General features: G+C 35.5%; 1 pseudogene; it reads right to left on the bottom strand.

The window, feature by feature from the left end:
* Positions 1–4,445: 4,445 nt before the first annotated feature.
* LOC132667966 (proto-oncogene serine/threonine-protein kinase mos-like) overlaps positions 4,446–20,673 on the bottom strand; it is a 33,927-nt pseudogene continuing 17,699 nt past the window's right edge.

Raw genomic sequence — 20,673 nt, forward strand, 5'->3', positions numbered from 1 at the left:
TCTGCATTTCTAACAGCCTCAGTGCAGATGCAACTGGTCCACTGATTACATTTTGAATAACAAGGTTTTAGAGGAACAGAAAAAAAGCACTGTTTCTGTTACCAAACCAGAAAATGGATTCTGCCAACTGTTTGATAGATCAACTTAATCACATGTAAATTGGTCATGAAATGCTGTGATCAAGAAAGGCAATCATTCAATAGTGAACTCTTCACAACTACAAAAATGTAGGAGACTTTAACTCATTACATTTTCTAAAATGTTTTTCTCATGTGCCCTTAATAGCTCCATAGCCGTTTCTTACATAACAAGTTTAAACTAGAGTCTAGGCTGCAGACATCAAACACCAAATACAAGTTCGTATTTTGGATTCGTGTTTGTGAGGAAACTTGGAATGAGTCTTTTCCAAGTCTTTGAACATATTGAAATTCAGTCATTTTCATTAATTACTCTTAATAAGTAATTAATGCTCTGTTCGGTGTTTCACAGGAGCTCGTGTCTTTTAAATGCTGGTTGTGTTTGATACCATTTTATAGACATTCAGGCTAGTTACTGGCCTTTCACAAACACTCCTGAAGCAGGAATGGGAGAAATTTAAGCAGAACTAATTCTGTAACTAATAACAGATGAGATGTTCATTATATACAGTTTGTGGGGTTTGTTGTCATTGTTGTTTGTTTTTAATGTTGAACTCTGCTCATTTAACAGAAAATTTCTATTTCTGCAAAGCAGATTTGTTTTCCACTGCTTGAGTAAAATCATCATATACAAGTAAAGGTTAAGGGAAGTAAATATTTATCTCCCTAGTTACAAACAGAGCGTTTTAAGAAGTTAAGAGCAGACTCCTCTGGCCCATTGTGTTGGCTCCAGATAGATGGTTCAGGGTCCCCAGGCGTGGGTGCAGGGCTTATCCTGAAGGACTCCTTCTCCTATTTGGGAACCCAGCCCTCCAGGCAGCTGCAGAGGAGGGAGAGCCAGATGCAAAATAGTTTTGTGGTTTTTTTTTTTGTTTGTTTTTTTTGTTTGTTTGTTTTTTAACTGGCAATTTTCTCTGCCTTACCTGTGGATGTCAGCAAACTAGTCATTAAATGTATTTCTATCAAAGTTAATTTGTCATATTTGATGTTCCTTAAAGATCAAGTCTGAGGTCAGGGATGAGCACCACAAATCTTAACTAGAGGTGATACGTTTATTATAAGCTACAAGAATGCCAGACTCTGATGTTGGTTCCTGGCCTAAAGAAATTTTCATTTCACTTGAAATTTTCAAATTTTCACTGTTCCCTCATTAGCATGCAGATCTCAGTTTCTAGGGTAGGGCAAATTTCCTAATTATGAAATAAAATAAGAAATAAACTTCCAAAAAAGAAAGAACAGAGATGCAGTTATTTCATACAACTTAGAGATCTTATGTTCTAAGAGATGTGTTATCAGATATACAAAATAGACTGCTCATTAAATAATAGCACATTTAATACATTAGTACACAGCATTTAAAAAGATTTTTTTTAACATTTATTCATTTTTTGAGAGACAGAGAGAGCACAAGCAGGGAAGGAGCAGAGGGAGAGAGAGAGGGAGAGATACAGAATCCGAAGCAGGCTCCAGGCTCTGAGCTTTCAGCACAGAGCTCAATGTGGGGCTCAAACTCACAAACTGCAAGATTATGACCTGAGCAGAAGTCAGATGCTTAACTGACTGAGCTACCCAGGTGCCCCAGTAGTACACAGCTTTTTTAACTCTGGCTCTCTTTTCCTTTTCTCCTCCCCTTCTCCCTATATCAAACTGATTTAACCTAATTTGAACATTTAATGAGGGTCCACTCTGTGCCATTCATATCCAAAAAACACCTCACTGAAACTTTCATTCTGGCCTCTTCTCTACAATCAAGCCCTCCTCGGACCCTCCCCTTTATATTCCATAAATTCAGGCCAAGCTTTTGGTGTTCAGTGCCACAGTGATATGAAAGGACAGTATCAGCCAGAGAACTTTGTCAGCTACATCTATTAATATGTTGCCCTAGCTACATTTCCTAACACGTATTCTTGGCATGTTGGAGGGCAGAGGGAACTGCGTTCTGTTCTACCTGTGCAGCTGGCTAAGCTGAAGACCTGCTGGGGTAACATGTTGTATTTGTTGAAAATAGTTTCCTTTATAAAACTGCCTCCAGATAAAAATACAAAACTTAAAGCATTAATTAAAATGTGTAAAACAGCAGTCATCATTAAGATAACCATCTTACCCCTAGATTAAGCCAGGGTAAAAGAAAAGCAATTAAGGATGTTGAAATTGTGAGCATGTTTTGTCACAAATGTTCACTTCTTTCATTAAGAAGATATGAGGTTTTTCCCTAATTTTAATTTAACATCAATTTATCTTTCAATATTTATGGTGTTGATCGACAGATCAAGATTGTATTGAGTATGATACTGACCTGTTCTCTGTCCAGAGATTTTCTGAGCTTTTAATGCCACTTAATAATAGCCCATAGTTAACTGGCTCCTGCCTGGAGGACTCTCTGAAGTATTTACAAGTGGAATCCAATAGATGCTGTGTAAAACCAAAGTGAAGGCTTGGGGCTGTTATTAGCCTCATTGTGAGAAGGAGTAATGGGAAAGAGTGGCAGGAGCGGGCAAGAGAACCTTCACTGATCTGATGCTAGAACTGCAACAGGTTTCAGACACTGGACTCCTTCCAGGAAAGACACTGGCCTTTCTTTCTACTTCTTTTCTGAACACATTTGATTTAGCCGCTTTTTGGTGTGGCATGATATCTGTTAAGGAAATTCCAAATAACACTAGGGAAATCTGCTTGATGGTATATTCTGTGTATGTGTGTTTGTATGTGTGTGTAAGGGCACCTGTGCATATGAGCATATGTGTGAGTGTTTCCACCTCTAACCAGCACGGACCCACCAAGCAGCACCGAGATCGTGAGATTTCCTGCCTAGCCAGTTCCCTCTTGTGCTTCCAGACTTTATCAACTCTTCTCTTTATCTTGGATAACTTTTTAGGAGTCACTTAAAAAGAACTGGAAAATTATAAGACTAATTTAACTTTAACAAATTCATTTTAAGTAGTACTTTCTCATGGAAGCAAACAGGAGCGAATCTTCTCATTTTCCTTGGCTGTCAGTTACAGGTTGAGGCAGATGGAGTAACACAAATTAGCCTAATGGAAAAACAATCTCTGTATCTTTAAGACTAGCTTTTCAGTTAGAAGATGCCAAGTATAAATTTTATTCATTTGCCAAAAAGAAAAAATACACACACACTAAATTGGCAGCAGGAGACTTAATACATTTGTGAATTCCTCTCTATCCTTGATATATCACTGCTGTTAACTTATAATAAAAGGAGGAAAACATCTGGCAGGCTGCAAAACAGTTCTTTCTGAAGCTTAGTGTTATATAGAGTGAAACTTTATATGGTATATTTTTTCTTTTTGTTCTGTTTTTGCAAAATAATAAAATAAATATAAATTGAATACATCAGTTTTTTTTTTTTCTAGGAAGAACAATCCTGCGTTTTTGTGTTACTACTTAGCATTGGGAAAAGTGTACCTCCTGGGGGTAAAGTGTTAATAACAATGGTAAATGTCTACTTTAGTAAAAGGAGTTCATTTACATTACACAAAACTCCTTATTTAGATGAAGCTTTTACAAAAGGTGTTTTTTTCTGAATAATTGAGTTTTCTTCCCTGGTGTTTAAGTAGCTCTCCATTTTGTACTCTCCTAAGACTTTCAAAAGTGAGTTGAATTCACTGTGATACTTGTTTATAATATATATCATTAAGAAAAATAGACATATTCCAGAAAAAACTGAGCTAACCTGTTCTAGTATGCTCAAACATTTAAATGTAATATATTTTGGGGAAAAATATTATTTTTTTCCCTAGCTGAAAGCCATAGCAATTTATATCATTTATAAGTTTTATTTATTCGTTTAATTATTTTAAGTGTTTATTTATTTATTTTTGAGAGAGAGAGAGAGAGAGAGAGAGAGAGTACGCATGAGCAGGGGAGGAGCAGAGCAAAGGGAGAATCCCAAGCAGAGTCTGTGCTGATAGCAGACATGGGGCTCTATCCCATGAACCTGTGAGATCATGACCTGAGCTGAAACCAAGAATTGGACACTTAAATGGCTGAGCCACCCAGGAACCCCTCATTTATAAGTTGTTAAAATTCTCTTTCCTATGTTCAATGAACATAAATATACATTCTTTAAAGAAATCAGTATTAAAAATGATCACTGTATCATTCTTCTCTATATTTATAGAATATATGTTTCCTTTTTTCTAAAAATTAATCTTACATATTTCCTTGTAAAATAACTGTTATGGAAAGTTGCCACAATTAAAATATTTGGTCAAATAAAAAACGTACTACCAATGATATCAGTGAGTGGCTTATTTATTTTATTTCTTCCACAGTGATGATTCATAGTAGTTATGCATCTAATATGTCATTTTCCTGAACCATCATCACAATACCATTTTCCACATTACCTGTGTGGAAAAGGTAAAAAAAAATCTATTATAATTACAAAGGTGAAAGAAACTTTCAAATAATGCCTGGTTACACTTTGTCCTTGAGGTGGCAAATGAATATATGCCTAAATGTTCTGTATGAGGTTTTCACGAATCTCATGGGAAGCATTTGATCATCTCCAAAGAAAATGAATTTTTCTTTACCAAACCCAGACAATTAACAAAGCAGGAGACATAATGTTTTCACATCTCCCATCTATCAGCTCATATTCTACTAGCTCATACAGATTCTCCTACAATAGCGGATGACAAAAGGGCATGCATTTCAGTGTGAAATTTGGAATGGGATAAGATCTCAGAAATTATGTGTTGACTTCAACTACTGTAGCATTCCATTTATATTTTGAGATAAGCTGTTATGCAATACTGCAAAGTCTTAGATTGTGTGAACAGGGAATCCAAATTTGGAGAGGCAGTCACAGAGGAGTGCAATTAAGAAATTGGGCTGCAGTTGGGTGCCTGGGTGGCTCATTCTGTTAAGTGTCTGACTTCAGCTCAGGTCAGGGTCTCGCTGTTGGTGAGTTCAAGCCATGTGGTTCGTGGTTCATAAGTTCGAGCCCTGTGTGGGGCACTCTGTTGTCAGTGCAGAGCCCACTTTTGATCCTCTGTCTCCCTCTCTCTCTGCCCCTCCCCCACTCATGGTTTCTCTCTCTCTCTCTCTCTCTCTCTCAAAAATAAATAAACAAAAAAAAAATGGGGCTGTGGAATCAAACAGGACTAGGTTCGAATCTTGGTCTTCCTTACTATCCATTTGGATGAATTTAGGTAAGGTATGTAACTTCTGCTAGTCCCAATCTTCCCATTTCTAAATTAGATCTTACAGTAGTATTTACCTCAAAGTGTCATGACAGTCAAGTGAAATACTTCATATAAAGTGTTTGGCATATAGGAAGTGGTCAATAAATATCTGTTGTTATATGAATTTCTTCCTCTGCTGATCTGATATCCTCAGTGATGATTTAGATCATATACTAACATTCACCTATTTGGAAAATTGTGTAATTTTCCTCAGTTGTAATAATTTTTTTCCTTAGCTATAATAATTTAAAATTTTAGAAGGGTATTAATACCTTTACAAATACATTCATCATATACAAAAATAGTATACTCATGCTCAGTTTAACTTATTTCTATATAGTATGATAAGGAAGTAGAACTATATCATGATCCTCATTTTTTAGTTGGGATGCCAAGCCAAACAAAAATTAAGTGAATTGACCAGAGTTATAGACTCCATAGCATAATAGGAAGTAGTTCTATTAAAATTCCAAAGATTTTGGGGCACCTGGGTGGCTCAGTCGGTTGAGCGTCTGACTGCAGCTCAGGTCATGATCTCACAGTCTTTGGTTTCGCGCCCCGTGTCAGGCTCTGTGCTGACAGCTCAGAGCCTGGAGCCTGTTTCCAATCCTGTGTCTCCCTCTCTGCCCCTCCCCCAGTCTCACTTTGTCTCACTCTGTCTCTCAAAAATAAATAAAAATATAAAAAAAAAAATTATAAAATAAAATTCCAAAGATTTGGAACTTTGATTTGAACACAAGAAAGCAAATTTATATAATGAAGAAATTGTATGTAATTGATTCTATAAAAAGAACATTTAATACATTGATTTGGAAGCCATGGTTTCTTTTGTAGTTAATTTTTATGCTAATAACAGTAGACAAATTTTTCATACCTTTAATTGCATTTGAGTTTGCTTCTAGAATACTGGCAGAGGGAAAAAAAGCTTACTTTTAAGTGATGGAAAAGTTATTCAAAATATCATTGCAGAGAAAAAGATCTTTTTTCATGACAGTGCCCAAGTTAATGCTTAACTTCTGATATACATTCAGTGCTTTTTGAGGGTTTTGACACTGCTATAGTTGTCATGCATTTTCTTAGACATTACACCCTTTTCATTTCATACAAAATTATATTCTCTGACCATATATAAATTGCCATTTTGCCATTCTCAATCTTGTTATATACAATTTCTCACTTTTGATTTCACAAAGATACACATTTATTTGCCATTTCGTTGAAATATGCCCTTTATGACAAAGTATTCTTGCCATAAATAAGTCTCTGACAGATTAAAACAATCAGTATGGTGACCTAATTCCCTAGTTTCTAGGGAAACTACCTACCTGGTCAGCCATCCTACATCTTCAGAATTATGAGAAGAGTCTCTCTAGTATTATTCCATTTTCATTTGTGATAGAGAGATGAATGATCTTGCCAAATCATTTTTTTTTAAGAGTTTAGTGATTGGCTTATAAGAGAAGCATTAATCTAGCCAACTTGATTAGTCCATTTATGCCATAGCTCTAGGGTTCCTATATTCACATATGCCATTTCAGACTTCCAAGGGACAGAAGGCTCTCACAAAAGAAAAACTTTTACACTGCTTAAACGGTATAGAATCCACAAAATAAGCAATACACTGTTCTTGGTTCACCAGGCAGCTATGTTTTTTTTGCCCTCTCTGGGTCCCTAGTGAACTGCAACTCATTAAACCCAGATGCATTTGGACATCAGACCCCCTCTCTAACGAGGAAAGAGGTCACCACAAGGAGAAATGCAGAACTGCCAGTCGGATTCACCTCCCACCAGAAACCTACTTTAATGAGCATGTTCTTGCTTCTCAGGGCAATCTTCATGCTCTCACTTTGCTCTCAGCAAGAACACCTGGGATTCTTCAGCCTTGCCATGTGTGGAGAACAGCCCAAAAATAGGCCTGCTAAGACTTCCAAGATGGATTGCTAGTCTTTGTGAGTCACCTCTGAAACCTAAAACTCTGTGCTTTGTGATTTTTGTTTGCATCATTAAGATGAGGAGTTTCAGCAAAGCTAACCACAATTACTTGTAGCTAATCTTAGCAGATATAAAAGCAAGCATTTTCTCTTTCAAATCCATATACATACAAAGGGCAAATAAAACCTAGGGTTGGATAACTCTTTTAAACTACCCTCCTCAACAAAGTACTCATTAACAAAAGCTTTTCAGTATAAATATGGTATTCCACTAAAAATGAGAAGTGTATTTTCCAACTTGATATGATTTTAAATGCTTACCTTTACATACAATACTAGTAAAGAATAATTAGACCTGGGATATTAAGCATACAGATTGCACAGTGGCTCTTCATACAGGGAGGTAGGTCAAACTCTGGAAGGACCCATAGACCAGGCTGGCATTCTCATGAGACAGAAGCATAAACTGAACTGGGCTTTACAGAATACATAGAACAAGAGGTATCATGGTAAGGCCATGCTTTATCAGAGTGAACTCCAGTACCCACAACCCGTGTCCTTCCTCTTGTCTTTTTAGTAAAGAGATATATCATATCATAGAAAGATATATATTAGGATGCATTATATCATATAATGATATATATTAGGACTTCTTTTGGTATATGAACTCATAAGCAGAGTGGGAGGTAGTACCTAGAAATAACCTGGAAACAGAAAAGGGATGAGGTAATACAAGGGCCTGATATATATGGATTCAATGCTCATTAGAATCCAGGTTGCCTCCTATTTAAAGGAGAACCATACACATTGTTATGTAACTTTATGTTCCAAGCTCATTCAAAGGTCACACCAGGCTACAATGTTTGGGTATACATGTAATTGGGCAAATAGGAAAAAAGGAAGCTTGAAACAAGAAAAGAGAATGGAAAGCATAGAGTAAGAAAGGAAGGGCACAGAAAGGAAAGAGGGAAATAGTGGTATTGGTACCATAGCTTGTCTATTCCAGATCTAAAGACAACACACAAAAAAACCCACGTCTGAATAAATTGTCATCAACTCTCAATTACTTATGGGAGAGAATGGGAGAGAATGCTAAAGAAAATGAAAATAAAAATTAAAAAGCTGATTTCCGTGGGTTGTTTCAATTTGCCCTAAGAATCTACGCACATTTTTCAAAGCTTAAAGTGTTTATGTCAGGTTCATGGAATTACAATCCTTAATGTCTCACATTCACATCCAGAGAATAAACAATGACCTATGTTTCCAACACCTCATTAGCCAAAGTTATCAAGTCCCTTTAGCAATATTAGCCCTCACAAACTTTAAGAGCACCAAGCATTACTGCCGCTGTTAATTTGTAGAAAGGAGAAGGTCAAGACTTAAATAAGTAAGAGAATTCAGCTGTCTGAGATTATACTGCGTACCCTGGAGCTGAGTTAAAATACAGACCGCTGGATTCTGCTAACATACCGTATCTTATGTCCATCTTAACTTTTACCCAAAGTTATTGGTTCCCAGACTGGGCAGTGCTGTAATTTCAGAAACTTCTAAAGAGTGCATGAGCTCTCTTAGACCAAATGTGACTCAGAATCCAAACACACGAGCGATTGTTCAGTTCTCTAAGTTCCAGTAGAGTGCAGGTTTGGCCAGAAATTTAATTACCTTGAGGACAGACTGCTTAAATAACTACTGGAAGAGGAGCTTTTTTGGTTGGCTTTGTTTTGTTTTAATAAAAATTAACTTATGGATGAGTAGGATACATACCCAGAAATCAGGTTTCTGACATCTTCTGAAATAGACCACTTTTGTGAGGTTTGAAAGGGAACAAGGAGTTGGACTCGTTCTCAGCTGTCTGAGAAGACTGGCACGAGACTGGAATTGAACCCCTGGGATGCTGGATCTGGCCTGCACTGGCTCATGGAAACAATTGTTAAATTTGTAGGAATTTTGTGAGCCAGTTTTTAACTATAGCCATTAATGAAATGAAATTATATAAACTTAAAAATAAAGAAATTATGTTAAAAACATAGGTGACTGTACTTAATAGTTATCAGTTCCTAATTATCTTACTACATTTTATTATTTATGTCTATTGTATGTGTTCAGTGGGAAGGCTATAAATGGCATGCTTCTATGCATCTCTTTCTAACTTCACTTTCAGTAACTTCCTGTTGGTAACCTCAAGTAGACAATGGTGAGAGGATTGCCACAAGGGAAACTGGCAAGCAGCAGAGCTAATGATTTATTGTTTTCTTGATTGTCTAGACCAGGGTTCAGAAAACTAGGGCCTACCCAGTATCTGCTTTTATAAATAAAGTTTTATTGGAACATAGCCATACCCATTCACTTATGTATTATTTATGGATACTTTCACACTACAGTGGCAGAGTTGAATAGTTTTGAAAGAGATAGCATGGCTCAGAAAGCCTAAAATATTGACCATCTGGCCCATTATAGAAAAATGTGGTCAATCCCTCATCTAGAATTTAAAAAGTGATGAGGCAAATGTTAATAATGCAAACTAAACGCAAAAGCATGTTGTTGTTTGTAGCTGTTCCATTGTGAATAGCACAGAAAACTGAAGAAATATTCTTCTATATTGGAAAACTATTATCTGATTCAGCAGAGTAATCACTCATGTTGATGAGTGAGTGAAATTTCAACATAAGTATGTTGAACCTAAAAGTGATTTTAGTTTAATGAATATAATCTGTGTGGGAGTGAAAAGTAGTTTAACAGTAGATCACACATCAGCCTTACAACAATTTTATTGGGTAAGGAGTCAATGGATCACCTTACACCAATTAGAATAGCTACTATCATAAAAACAGAAAATACATTTTGGCAAGGATGTGGAGAAGTTGAAGCTCTCTTGCATTGTTGGTGGGGATATAAAATGGTGTAGCCACTATAGAAAACAGTATGGCCGTTCTTCAGAAAAATTAAAATATAACTACCATATGATCTGGCAATGCCATTTCTGGGTGTATGTACATAAGAATTATGAGCAAGGTTGTAAAAAGATGATTTGCACACCCATGTTCATAGCAGCAGTATTCATAATAGGCAAAAGGTGGAAGCAACCCAAATCCGTCAACAAATGAATGAATAAATAGAATTGTTATATACTTATAATGAAATATTATTTAGCCTTAAAAAGGAAGGAAATCTGGTCACATGCTATAGCATGGATGAATCTTGAGGACATTATTCTGAGTGAAATAAACCAGTCACAAAATGACAAATATGATATGATTCCACTTTTATGAAGTATCTTCAGTGGTCAAATTCATGGAAACAGAAAGTTGAATGGTGGTTGCCAGGAGCTGGGGGGAAGGATGAATGGAGAGTTGTTGTTTAATGGATATAGAGTTTCAGCTGTACAAGATGAAAAAGTTCTGAAGATTGGTTGCACAACAATCTGAATATGCTTAACAGTTTTCAATTATATTATACACTTAAAAATTGTTAAGATGATGAATTTTATATGTGTTTACCACGATTTAAAAAGAAGAGTTAGTAGATTGAGGTACATTAGTGAAATCCTGGTTAAATTGCAGCCATAGTTTGGCTTATGGATATAATTCAGCAAAAATCAACTAAAAGTATTTGGTGAAAATCAACTAGTTCTATAGAATTTATAATGAGTATTATGTATGTTATCATCATTTGTAATCCATGTTACATATTCTTTATATGAGTAACATGCAGAATAAAATTACGTATAAATATATACACATATTTTCCTAACCAAAGAACATTTACTAACACAACACTGTTAGGACCAAGCTCTCAGGTGGAATTGGGGTCCACTCTGGTAGAAGGACACTAGCCTGGCTTCAGGTGCTTGAGCTCTATTCATTATTCCTCCAGTTACTAGATAGACAATGCTGGGCTACTTGCTTAGGCTCTAGAGTCTCAGTTTCCTTCTCTGTTAAATGAGAAGTGGATTGGGCAATCTGGTTTTCTGCTGCAAAATTCTATGACCACATCATATTGTAAGGTCCATGAAGTTACAGTTTTTTTTTTTAATCTTTGCATTTCCAAAAACATTTAGCATAGTTCTTTGCACACTCAACCAATGTCTGCAAAATTAAGTTGTACAAAATTTTTCTCAAACTGTTGGTGAATTCTCAAGGATAGATGGCAATAGCTAATATTTCTTATATTACTATGCACCAGTTGCTTTATCCCATTTAGTCCTTTTAACTATATGCTGTAGATAGTTATTAACACTACTTATACAGAGTAAATGAGAGTCCTAAGATCTTACAGCTAGCAAATGGCAAACTGGGATTAGAACTCAGGTCTGTCTCATTTCACAAAAATCCTCTTAAGCACTATGCAATACTGCTTCTTATCAAGATTTAAGGTTTTCTTCCTAAATGTGAGACCTGAAACCATAAAACTCCTAGGAGAAACTATAGGTAGTAATTTCTTTGACATAAGTTGTAGAAACATTTTTCTATATATGTTTCCTCAAGCAAGGAAAACAAAAGCAAAATTAAACTATTGGGACTACACCAAAATTAAAAGCTTTTGCACAGTGAATGAAACCATCAACAAAACAACAAGGTAACGTACTGAATGGGAGAAGATATTTTCAAATGATATATTTGATATGGGGTTAATACCAAAAATATATAAAGAACTCATACAATGGCACACCAAATAATAATAATAATAGTAATAATAATAATAATAATAATAATAATATATCTGATTAAAAATGGGCAGAGACCCAGATAGATATTTTTCCAAAGAAGACATACAAATAACCAACAGACATATGGAAAGATGCTCAACATCACTAATCATCAGGGAAATGCAAATCAAAACCACAGTAAGATTGCCTAAAATCAAAAAGGCAGGAAATAACAAGCTTTGGCAAGAATGTGGAGAAAAAGGAACCCTCAGGCACTGTTGGTGGGAATGCAAATTGGTGCAACCATTATGGAAAACTGTATGGAGGTTCTTCAAAAAGAATTACAAGTAGAATTATGATATGATGCATTATTCTGATACTGGGTATTTACCCAAACAAAATGAAAACACTAATTTCAAAACATGTATGTGCCCCTATGTTTATTGCAGCATGGAAGGAATCCAAATGTCCACTGATAGGTGAATGGATAACGAAAGCGTGGCGTGTGTGTGTGTGTGTGTGTGTATAAATAATCAAATGGATTATTACACAGCCATAAAAAAGAATAAGATCTTGCCCTTTGCAACAACATGCATGGACCTAGAGAATATAATGCTAAGTGAAATAAGTCAGACAGAGAAAGGCAAATACTAATATGATTTTACTCATATATAGAATTTAAGAAACAAAACAAACTAAGCAAACTAAAGAGACACACACAAAAAGCAGACTCTTAACTATAGAGAACAAACTGGTGGTTACCAGAGGGGAGGTGGGTAGGGAGATGTGGGAAATAGGTGAAGGATTAAGAGTACACTTATGATGAGCACTGAGTAATGTATGGAATTGTTGAATTATTATATTGGACACCCAAAACTAATATAACACTGTATGTTAATTATACTTCAATAAAAAACGAAAGAACTGCTCAGAGAAAAAAGAATTAAGGTGTTCCCCACAATTCTAATCATGAAGAAGCCCTCTGAAAGGCTATAAAGTAAAATGACTAGCAATTCTTTACATCTATTCATTGTGACCCTAGAGGTGATATCATCTGTGTCTGTAACTTTAGTGATTTGGTCAGGATCATCTGTTTCTCTAAAATGCAGATTTCTGGGCTCCACTCTAGACGTATTCAATCAGAATCTCTGAGTGAGGTCAGGAAGCCATGGGTTTTTTTTTTTTATGTGTTTTTTTAAATTTATTTTTGAGAGAGAGAGAGAGAGACACTGTGAGCCGGGGAGGGACAGAGAGAGAGGGAGGCACAGAATCTGAAACAGCCTCCAGGCTCTGAGCTGTCCACACAGAGTCCGACGTGGGGCTGGAACCCAAGAACTGTGAGATCATGACCTGAGCCAAAGTCGGACACTTAACCGACTGAGCCACCCAGGAACCCCAGGAAGCCATGTTTTTATCTGGATCATTATGATTTGGGCATCTGTACCACATTTGGGATAGTACTGATCTAGAGCTGAGACTTTCAAACACTTTTAACCACAACTCACTTAATACATTTTATATCATGACCCAGCACTTATGTATGTGTCCACAAAAATGTGAGAATTCTGACTCTTATTGTTTACTTTTATTTGTATTGCATGTTCAAAAGCCATTATGTGCAAGACTATTTAGCAAAATGCCACCATGAGGTTCATAGTTGGTAATTTCATGAGGAATAACCAAAAGCTGCTGTATTTCATAAATCATGCAAGAACAGATTTTGAGAATGATTAAGAACTAGGGGCGCCTGGGTGGCGCAGTCGGTTAAGCGTCCGACTTCAGCCAGGTCACGATCTCGCGGTCTGTGAGTTCGAGCCCCGCGTCAGGCTCTGGGCTGATGGCTCGGAGCCTGGAGCCTGTTTCCGATTCTGTGTCTCCCTCTCTCTCTGCCCCTCCCCCGTTCATGCTCTGTCTCTCTCTGTCCCAAAAATGAATAAAAAAAGTTGAAAAAAAAAAAAAAAAAAAAAAAAAAGAACTAGAAGTAAACCTACATTCCAAGAAGGCAAAATATTGCTTGACATTTTTTAAATGATTCCTTCCCACTCCCAGATTTATTGAGGTATAATTGACAAATAAAATTGTATGTATTTAAAATGTACAACATGATGATTTGACATATGTATACTTTATGAAATAATTACCATGATCAGATTAATAAACACATCTTTCAATCACTGTTACCCTTTTTTTGTGGCAACAACACTTGAGATCTACTCTCTTTGCAATTTCAAGTATACAATATAGTATTATTAATAATAGTCACCATGCTATCTATTGGAGCCCCAGAACTTATTCATCTTATAACAAAAGACTTGTACCCTGTGACCAGGATCTCCCCATTTTCCCAACCTCCATCCCCTGGCAACCACCATTCTACTGTGTTTCTATGAGTTTGACTTTTTAAAAAAATTTCACATATTAAGTGATATCATGCAGTATTGGTCTTTCTCTGACTTATTTCAGTTAGCATAATATAAAGTTTTTTAGGTTCCTTTATGTTGTTGCAGATGATAGGATTTCCTTCTTTCTCATGGCTGAACAATATTAATCCAGCCATCCATCAGTGGACTTTTAGTTTTTTCCCATATCTTGGGTATTGTGTATGATGCTGCAATGAACGTGCCAGTGAAGATATCTCATTGAGATATTTATTTTGTTTGCTTTGGATATATATTTAGAAATGACATTGCTAGATTATATGGTAGTTCTATTTTTAATTTTTGGAGGAAGCTCCATATAGTTTTCCATAATGGTCGTACCAATTTACTTTCCCACCAACAGTGTACAAGTGTTCCTTTTTCTCCATGTCCTTGCCAACATTTGTTATTTCTTGTCCTTTTGATAAAAGCCATCCTAACAGGTATGAGATGATGTTTCATTTGCTTTTGACTTACATTTCTCTGTTGATTAGTGATGCTGAGCATCTTTTTATATGCTTATTGGACATTAATATGTCTTTTTTGCAAAAATGTGTATTCAGGTCCATAGCCCATTTTTTAATCAAACTTTTTGCTATTGAGTTGTAGGAGTTCCTTATGTGTGTGTTTGGATATTAACCCCTATCAGATATATGCTTTGCAGACTTTTTTTTTCCATTAGATAGGTTGTCTTTACATTTTTTTTTATTGTTTCCCTTGCTGTGCAGAAGCCTTTAGTTGATGTAGTCCTAGTTGTTTGTTTTTGTTTTTACTTCATGAACTTTGTTTCTTAACTGCTGTTGCTAGGACTTTCAGTAATATGTTGAATAGAAGTGGTGAGCGTGGGTGATATTATCTTGTTTTCACCATTGAGTGTGATGTTAGTTGTGAGTTTTATTTTATTAAGTTAGTTCCTTCTATGCCTAATTCACTGAGAGTTTTCATTGTAAACGTATTGTACTTTATCAAATGGTTTTTCTTCATTTATTGAGATGCTCATATGAATATTCTTCATTCTGTTAATGTGTTATATCACATGTATTGACTTGCATATGTTGAACCATCCTTGCATCCCAAGGATAAATCCACTTGATCATGGTGTATGATCCTTTTAAGGTGCTGTTAAATTCTATTGGCTAGTATTTTGTTGAAGATTCATGAGGAATATTGGCCTGTAATTTTCTTTCCTTATAGTGTCTGTGTCTGGCTTTGGTATCAAACTAACACTGGCCTTGTAAAATGAATTTAGAAATATTCTCTCCTATCCATTTTTCTTTTTTGGAAAAGTTTGAGAAGTATTGGTGTTAATTTTTGAAATGTTCGGTAGAGTTCACCAGTGAAGTCATTGAGCCCTGGGTTTTTCTTTGTTAGGAGATTCCTGATTACCAATTTAATCTCCTTACTTGTTATTGATCTGTTCAGATTTTTTGTCTTTTCATGATTTGGTCCTGGTAGGTTGTATGTTTCTAGGAATTTAACTTTTTCTTCTAGGGTATCTAATTTGTTGTTGTGTTATTATATCTTATGGTCTTTTCTATTTCTGTAGTATTGATTTTAATGTCTCCTCTTTCATTTAGAATTTTATGTATTTGAGTCTTTTTTTTTTAGTCTAGCTAAAGGTCTGTCAATTTTTTAGAAATTTCTTTAATGTCTTATTTTATTTTTGAGAGAGAGACAGGAATACATAGAACCTGAAGCAGCTTCAGGCTCTGAGCTGTCAGCACAAAGCCCAGTGCGGGACTCGAACCCATGAACGGTGAGATCATCACCTGTGCTGAAGTCTGACACTTGACCGACTGAGCCACCCAGGTGCCCCAAGGTCTGTCAATTTTGTGTTTTCAAAAACAACTCTTAGCTTCACTTACCTTTTTAATTGTTTTTCTGGTCTGTATTTCATTTATTTCTGCTTTGATCTTTGTTATTTTTTACTTTTGTTAACTTTAGGCTGTTTATTCTTTTTGTATTTCCTTGAAGTTTAAAGTTAGATTGTTCATTTGAGATCACATTTTTCTTATTGTTGGTATTTATCACTATCAATTACCCTCAGAACTGTTTTTACTGCATCCCATAAATTTTGGTGTGTTGTATTTCGGTTTTCATTTGTTTCAACATATATGTGCCTTCCCTTTTGATTTCTCCTTTGATCCATTGGTTGTTCAGAACTATGTTGTTCAATTCTACATGTTCATAATTTTTTTTCAGGTTTTCTCCCATTACTGATATCAATGTCCTATCGTTGTTTGCAAAGATACTTGATATTATTTAAAATTTCTTAAATTTGTTAAGACTTGTTTTGTGACCTAAGATATATCCTGAAGAATATTCTGTGTGTACTTGAAAAGAATGTGTATTCAGGTGCTGTTGGATGGTATGTTCTGTATATGTCTGTTAGGTCCGTGCAGTCTAAAGCATAGTACAAGTCCAATATTTCTGTATTGATTTTCTATCTGGATGGTCTATGCATTACTGAAAGTGGTGTACTAGTCTTCTACCATTATTGTATTATTATCTATTTCTCCCTTCAGATGTGTTAGTATTTTGCTTAATATATTTATGTGTTCAGATGTTGGATATACATATATATTTACAATTATCATATCTTCTTGCTGAATTGACCCCTTTATTATTATATAATAACCTTCTATGTCTCTGGTTACAATTTTTTACTTAAAATCTGTTTTGTCTGGTATAAGTGTTGCTATTCCTGTTCTCTGTTGGTTTCCATATGCATGGAATACCTTTTTCCATCCCTTCACTTTCAGCCTACCTGTGTCCTTAAAGCTGAAGTCTCTTGTAGGCAGCATATAGTTGGGCCTTCTTTTTCTTTTATCCATTCAGCCACTCTATGTCTTGTAATTAGAGAATTTAATCCACTTACATTTAAAGTAATTATTTATAGGTAAAGACTAATGCCATCTTATTAATTGTTTTCCAGCTGTTTTGTAGTTCTTCCTCTCTTACTGCTTTCCTTTGTGAATTAATGATTTTTCTTAGTGGTTTACTTTGATTCCCTTCTCTTTATCCTTTGGGTGTCTACTAGTGATGTTTTCTTTGTGTTTACCATGAAATTTACATAAATTACCTTGTAGTTATGAGTCTCTTTTAAGGTGATAACAGTTTAACTTTTTGTACAAAAACTGTCCTGTTACTCCTTGCCCACATTTAATACTTTTGATATCATAATTTACATCTGTTTATACAGTGAGTCCATTAAAAATGATTGAAACTCTAGTTATTTTTAATACTTTTGTTGTTTAATCTTCATATTATTTAAGTGATTCACACAACACATTACAGTATTCTGAATTTGACTATATACTTACCTTTATCAGTGTGTCTTATATTTTAATATATTTTCATGTTACTATATAGCAGCCTTTTATTTCAGCTTAAAAAACTTTTAGCATCTTCTAAGGCAGGTCTAACAGTAGTGAACTTTCTCAGCTTTTGCTTATCTGGGAAAGTCTATCTTTCCATTTATAAAGGACAGTTTTGCTGTGAGTAAAGTATTCTTGGCTGGCATTTGTTTTCTTTCAGTACTTTGAACTTATTGACCCACTCTCTGGCCTGCAGAGTTTCTGCTAATAAATCCACTCACAGCCTTATGGGGGTTCTTTTGTATGTAATATTTTTTTCTTGCTGCTTTAAAAATTCTCTTTAATTTTAGAGTTTTATTATAATATATCTGGGAGAAGATCTTTTTGGATCGAACCTGTTCAGAACTTATGCTTTTCATGAACTTGGATGTACAAATCTCTTCCCAGATTTGGGAAGTTCTCAGCCATTATGTCTTCGAATAAGGTTTTTGTCCCTTTATGCCTTTCTTCTCCTTCTGGGACTCCTGCAATGCATAAATTCCTTTGGTTTCTGTTTTGTTTTGGTTCATTTTTTTAAATGATATTCCATAATTCAGTCTATTCATTTTTTAAATTTGTTCTCCTACCAGATAACTTCAAGTGTGCTATCGTTGAGTCCATAGATATTCTTCTGTTTGATCAATTCTGCTATTAAAGCCCACCATTGCAATTTTTGTTTGTTTCATTCACTGTATTCTTCAGCTCTAGAATTCTGCTTGGGTTCTTTTTTTATGATTTCTCTCTCTCTGTTAAACCTTTCACTTTGATCATGTACTGTTTTTCTGATTCCACTGGATTGTCTTTTTGTATTTTCTTTTAGTTTGCCAAACTTCCTTAAAACAATTATTTTGAATTCTTTATTGGGTAAAATGCAGATCTTCATTTCTTTGGGTTCAGTTACTGGAAAGTTACTGTGTTCCTTTGATGGTGTCATGCTTCATTGATTTTTCATGTTCCTTGACTTCTTGAGTTGCTGCCTTCACATTTGAAGAAGTCCTGTCCTCCAGTGTTACTGACTGGCTTCAGAAGAGAAACACTTTCTGTCACTCTTGCTAGAGATTCTGAGATTTTCTTAGACATTTTCTATGATTATGCCTACTCCATAGTTTTTTTCCTTCTTAAGTTCTTAAGATTGTATGCCTTCTCTTGGTCCTGCAAAACTAGGTTGGTTGTTGAAAAATCTCTATCTGCTTTCCTTCGGGTGGTGCCAAATTGTCAAGTTGTACTTTCTCCCAATCCTACAGTGTCAGGCTTGTTTTCTGCATGTGCTCACCTGCAAAGCTTGCCATGTGCACAACTGCAGCGGCTTGCACTTGCCCCCTTTGAAGCATGTACAGGCAGCTGGCCATAGAGTAGGATGTGTGGGGGTGAGACTTGCAGAATGTTAGGGGTAAAGTGAAGGTGTTCCTCTTACCTTCTTCAGTACATCCAAGCTTGGCTATTTTTTTTTTTTTTTTTTTTTTTTTTTTTGGCTTCAACAGCATGCTAGAACTTCTCTGCTGGATTTCTGGACCTCTGCAATGGTAATCTTATCTGTGGGTGATGGTCAAAATTAGTGTTCTTGAGAGGAAGATGGAAGAAAACTCAATTGTGTCATCCTGTTTTAACTCCCCTGATGTTTTCTACTTGAATCTATTCCATTCTATCTTTTTAAAAGATACTGAGAAAAATTTCATGTCTTATGAATTGGTCACAAACTACAGTTTATAATGTATTGATTTAGAAGGTTTACACTTACACTGCATGCCTTCTTTTTTCCTAATTTAAGAGTTTCCATGTCATATAAAAAATCAGCTGTCATATTTGCATCCCTAGTTACCTTGACTATTTCAGGCAAGACTGGATTCCCATCTTCTCTTCCTTTGCCCCAAAGTAAAGGGATAAACCTTTTTGAAAGTTCCATTTAACTAGTGATTTTCATCTGTCTCACCACATCACCAGTTATTAGTCATGGCAGCTTCAACTCTGCATCCCATTGGTGAAACCCTTCATCTTTTACTCTTGCTTCGTATTCTGTCTGTATATGTCCCACCTGGCACAGCACAGGGTTTATTCACTGTTGGCCTAGGATTTGATCCACAATTCCAGGGTTTGATACCACTCCTGTTATAAATATGAATAACTTGCCAAGTGTAAGCTTGTAACTTTCTTTATTCCCGAGAATTATCTACCAAGGAGAATTACCAAATGATTTCTTTTAGGAGTTAGCTAAGAAGATAGGTCTGTTTTCCTGATATTGTTGAAAAAAATATCAGACACCTTCACTTTACCAAGTCCCTTACATTTCATTCAGGAATTAAGATATGGAAGCTTTTTATTTTTATGAAGTGAGTTTGTAAACCAAAAATAGGAAATATAGTTTGGTTATTGGGAGCTGCATTTTGAAAGGATCAGGCACAAAATATTAATCTATTTTATATTAGCAAGAGAAATCTATATTTCTTCATCTTCCTCTTTTATCTCCTTTTATTCTTTTTAAAATTTATTTGTCACCCATTTAACACATATACATTGAGAGCTTAGCATGTACCAGGCACTGGGGTGCAAAGGCAATAGGAAAGTGTCCTAATTTATTCTTAGGGGGGCTGCAATCTGATGGTGGGAGAAAGTCTCCAGTTAATCAGAAGTGATAATATTATAATAAAAGAGACATCTAAGGCAGAGTGGAGCAGTCAGGTAAGACTTTTCTGAGAAGGTAATATTTGAGCTAAGTCTCAAAGGGTGAATAAAAGTATCAAGAAGTGAAAGAAAGGGAAGTAGGGAATTTGTCTCAGTTTGGGTTTCACTGAAAACAGAGCCTGTGATAAGGACTCAGGTGCAGGTACTTAATTTGCAGCATGATCCGGAAGCTAGAGTGAAAGAATGTGAGGCAGAGAAAGAAGAGAAAGTCAATAAAGGTTGTTTTTGAGCTTATTACAACTGTGGACAGCTAGACTTTATTCCACTGAGGACCTTTGGAGAAACATGTAAAATGTGCCAC

Source organism: Panthera onca, chromosome B2 (genome assembly GCF_046562875.1).
Source record: "Panthera onca isolate mPanOnc1 chromosome B2, mPanOnc1 haplotype 2, whole genome shotgun sequence".
Classification (NCBI taxonomy): domain Eukaryota; kingdom Metazoa; phylum Chordata; class Mammalia; order Carnivora; family Felidae; genus Panthera; species Panthera onca.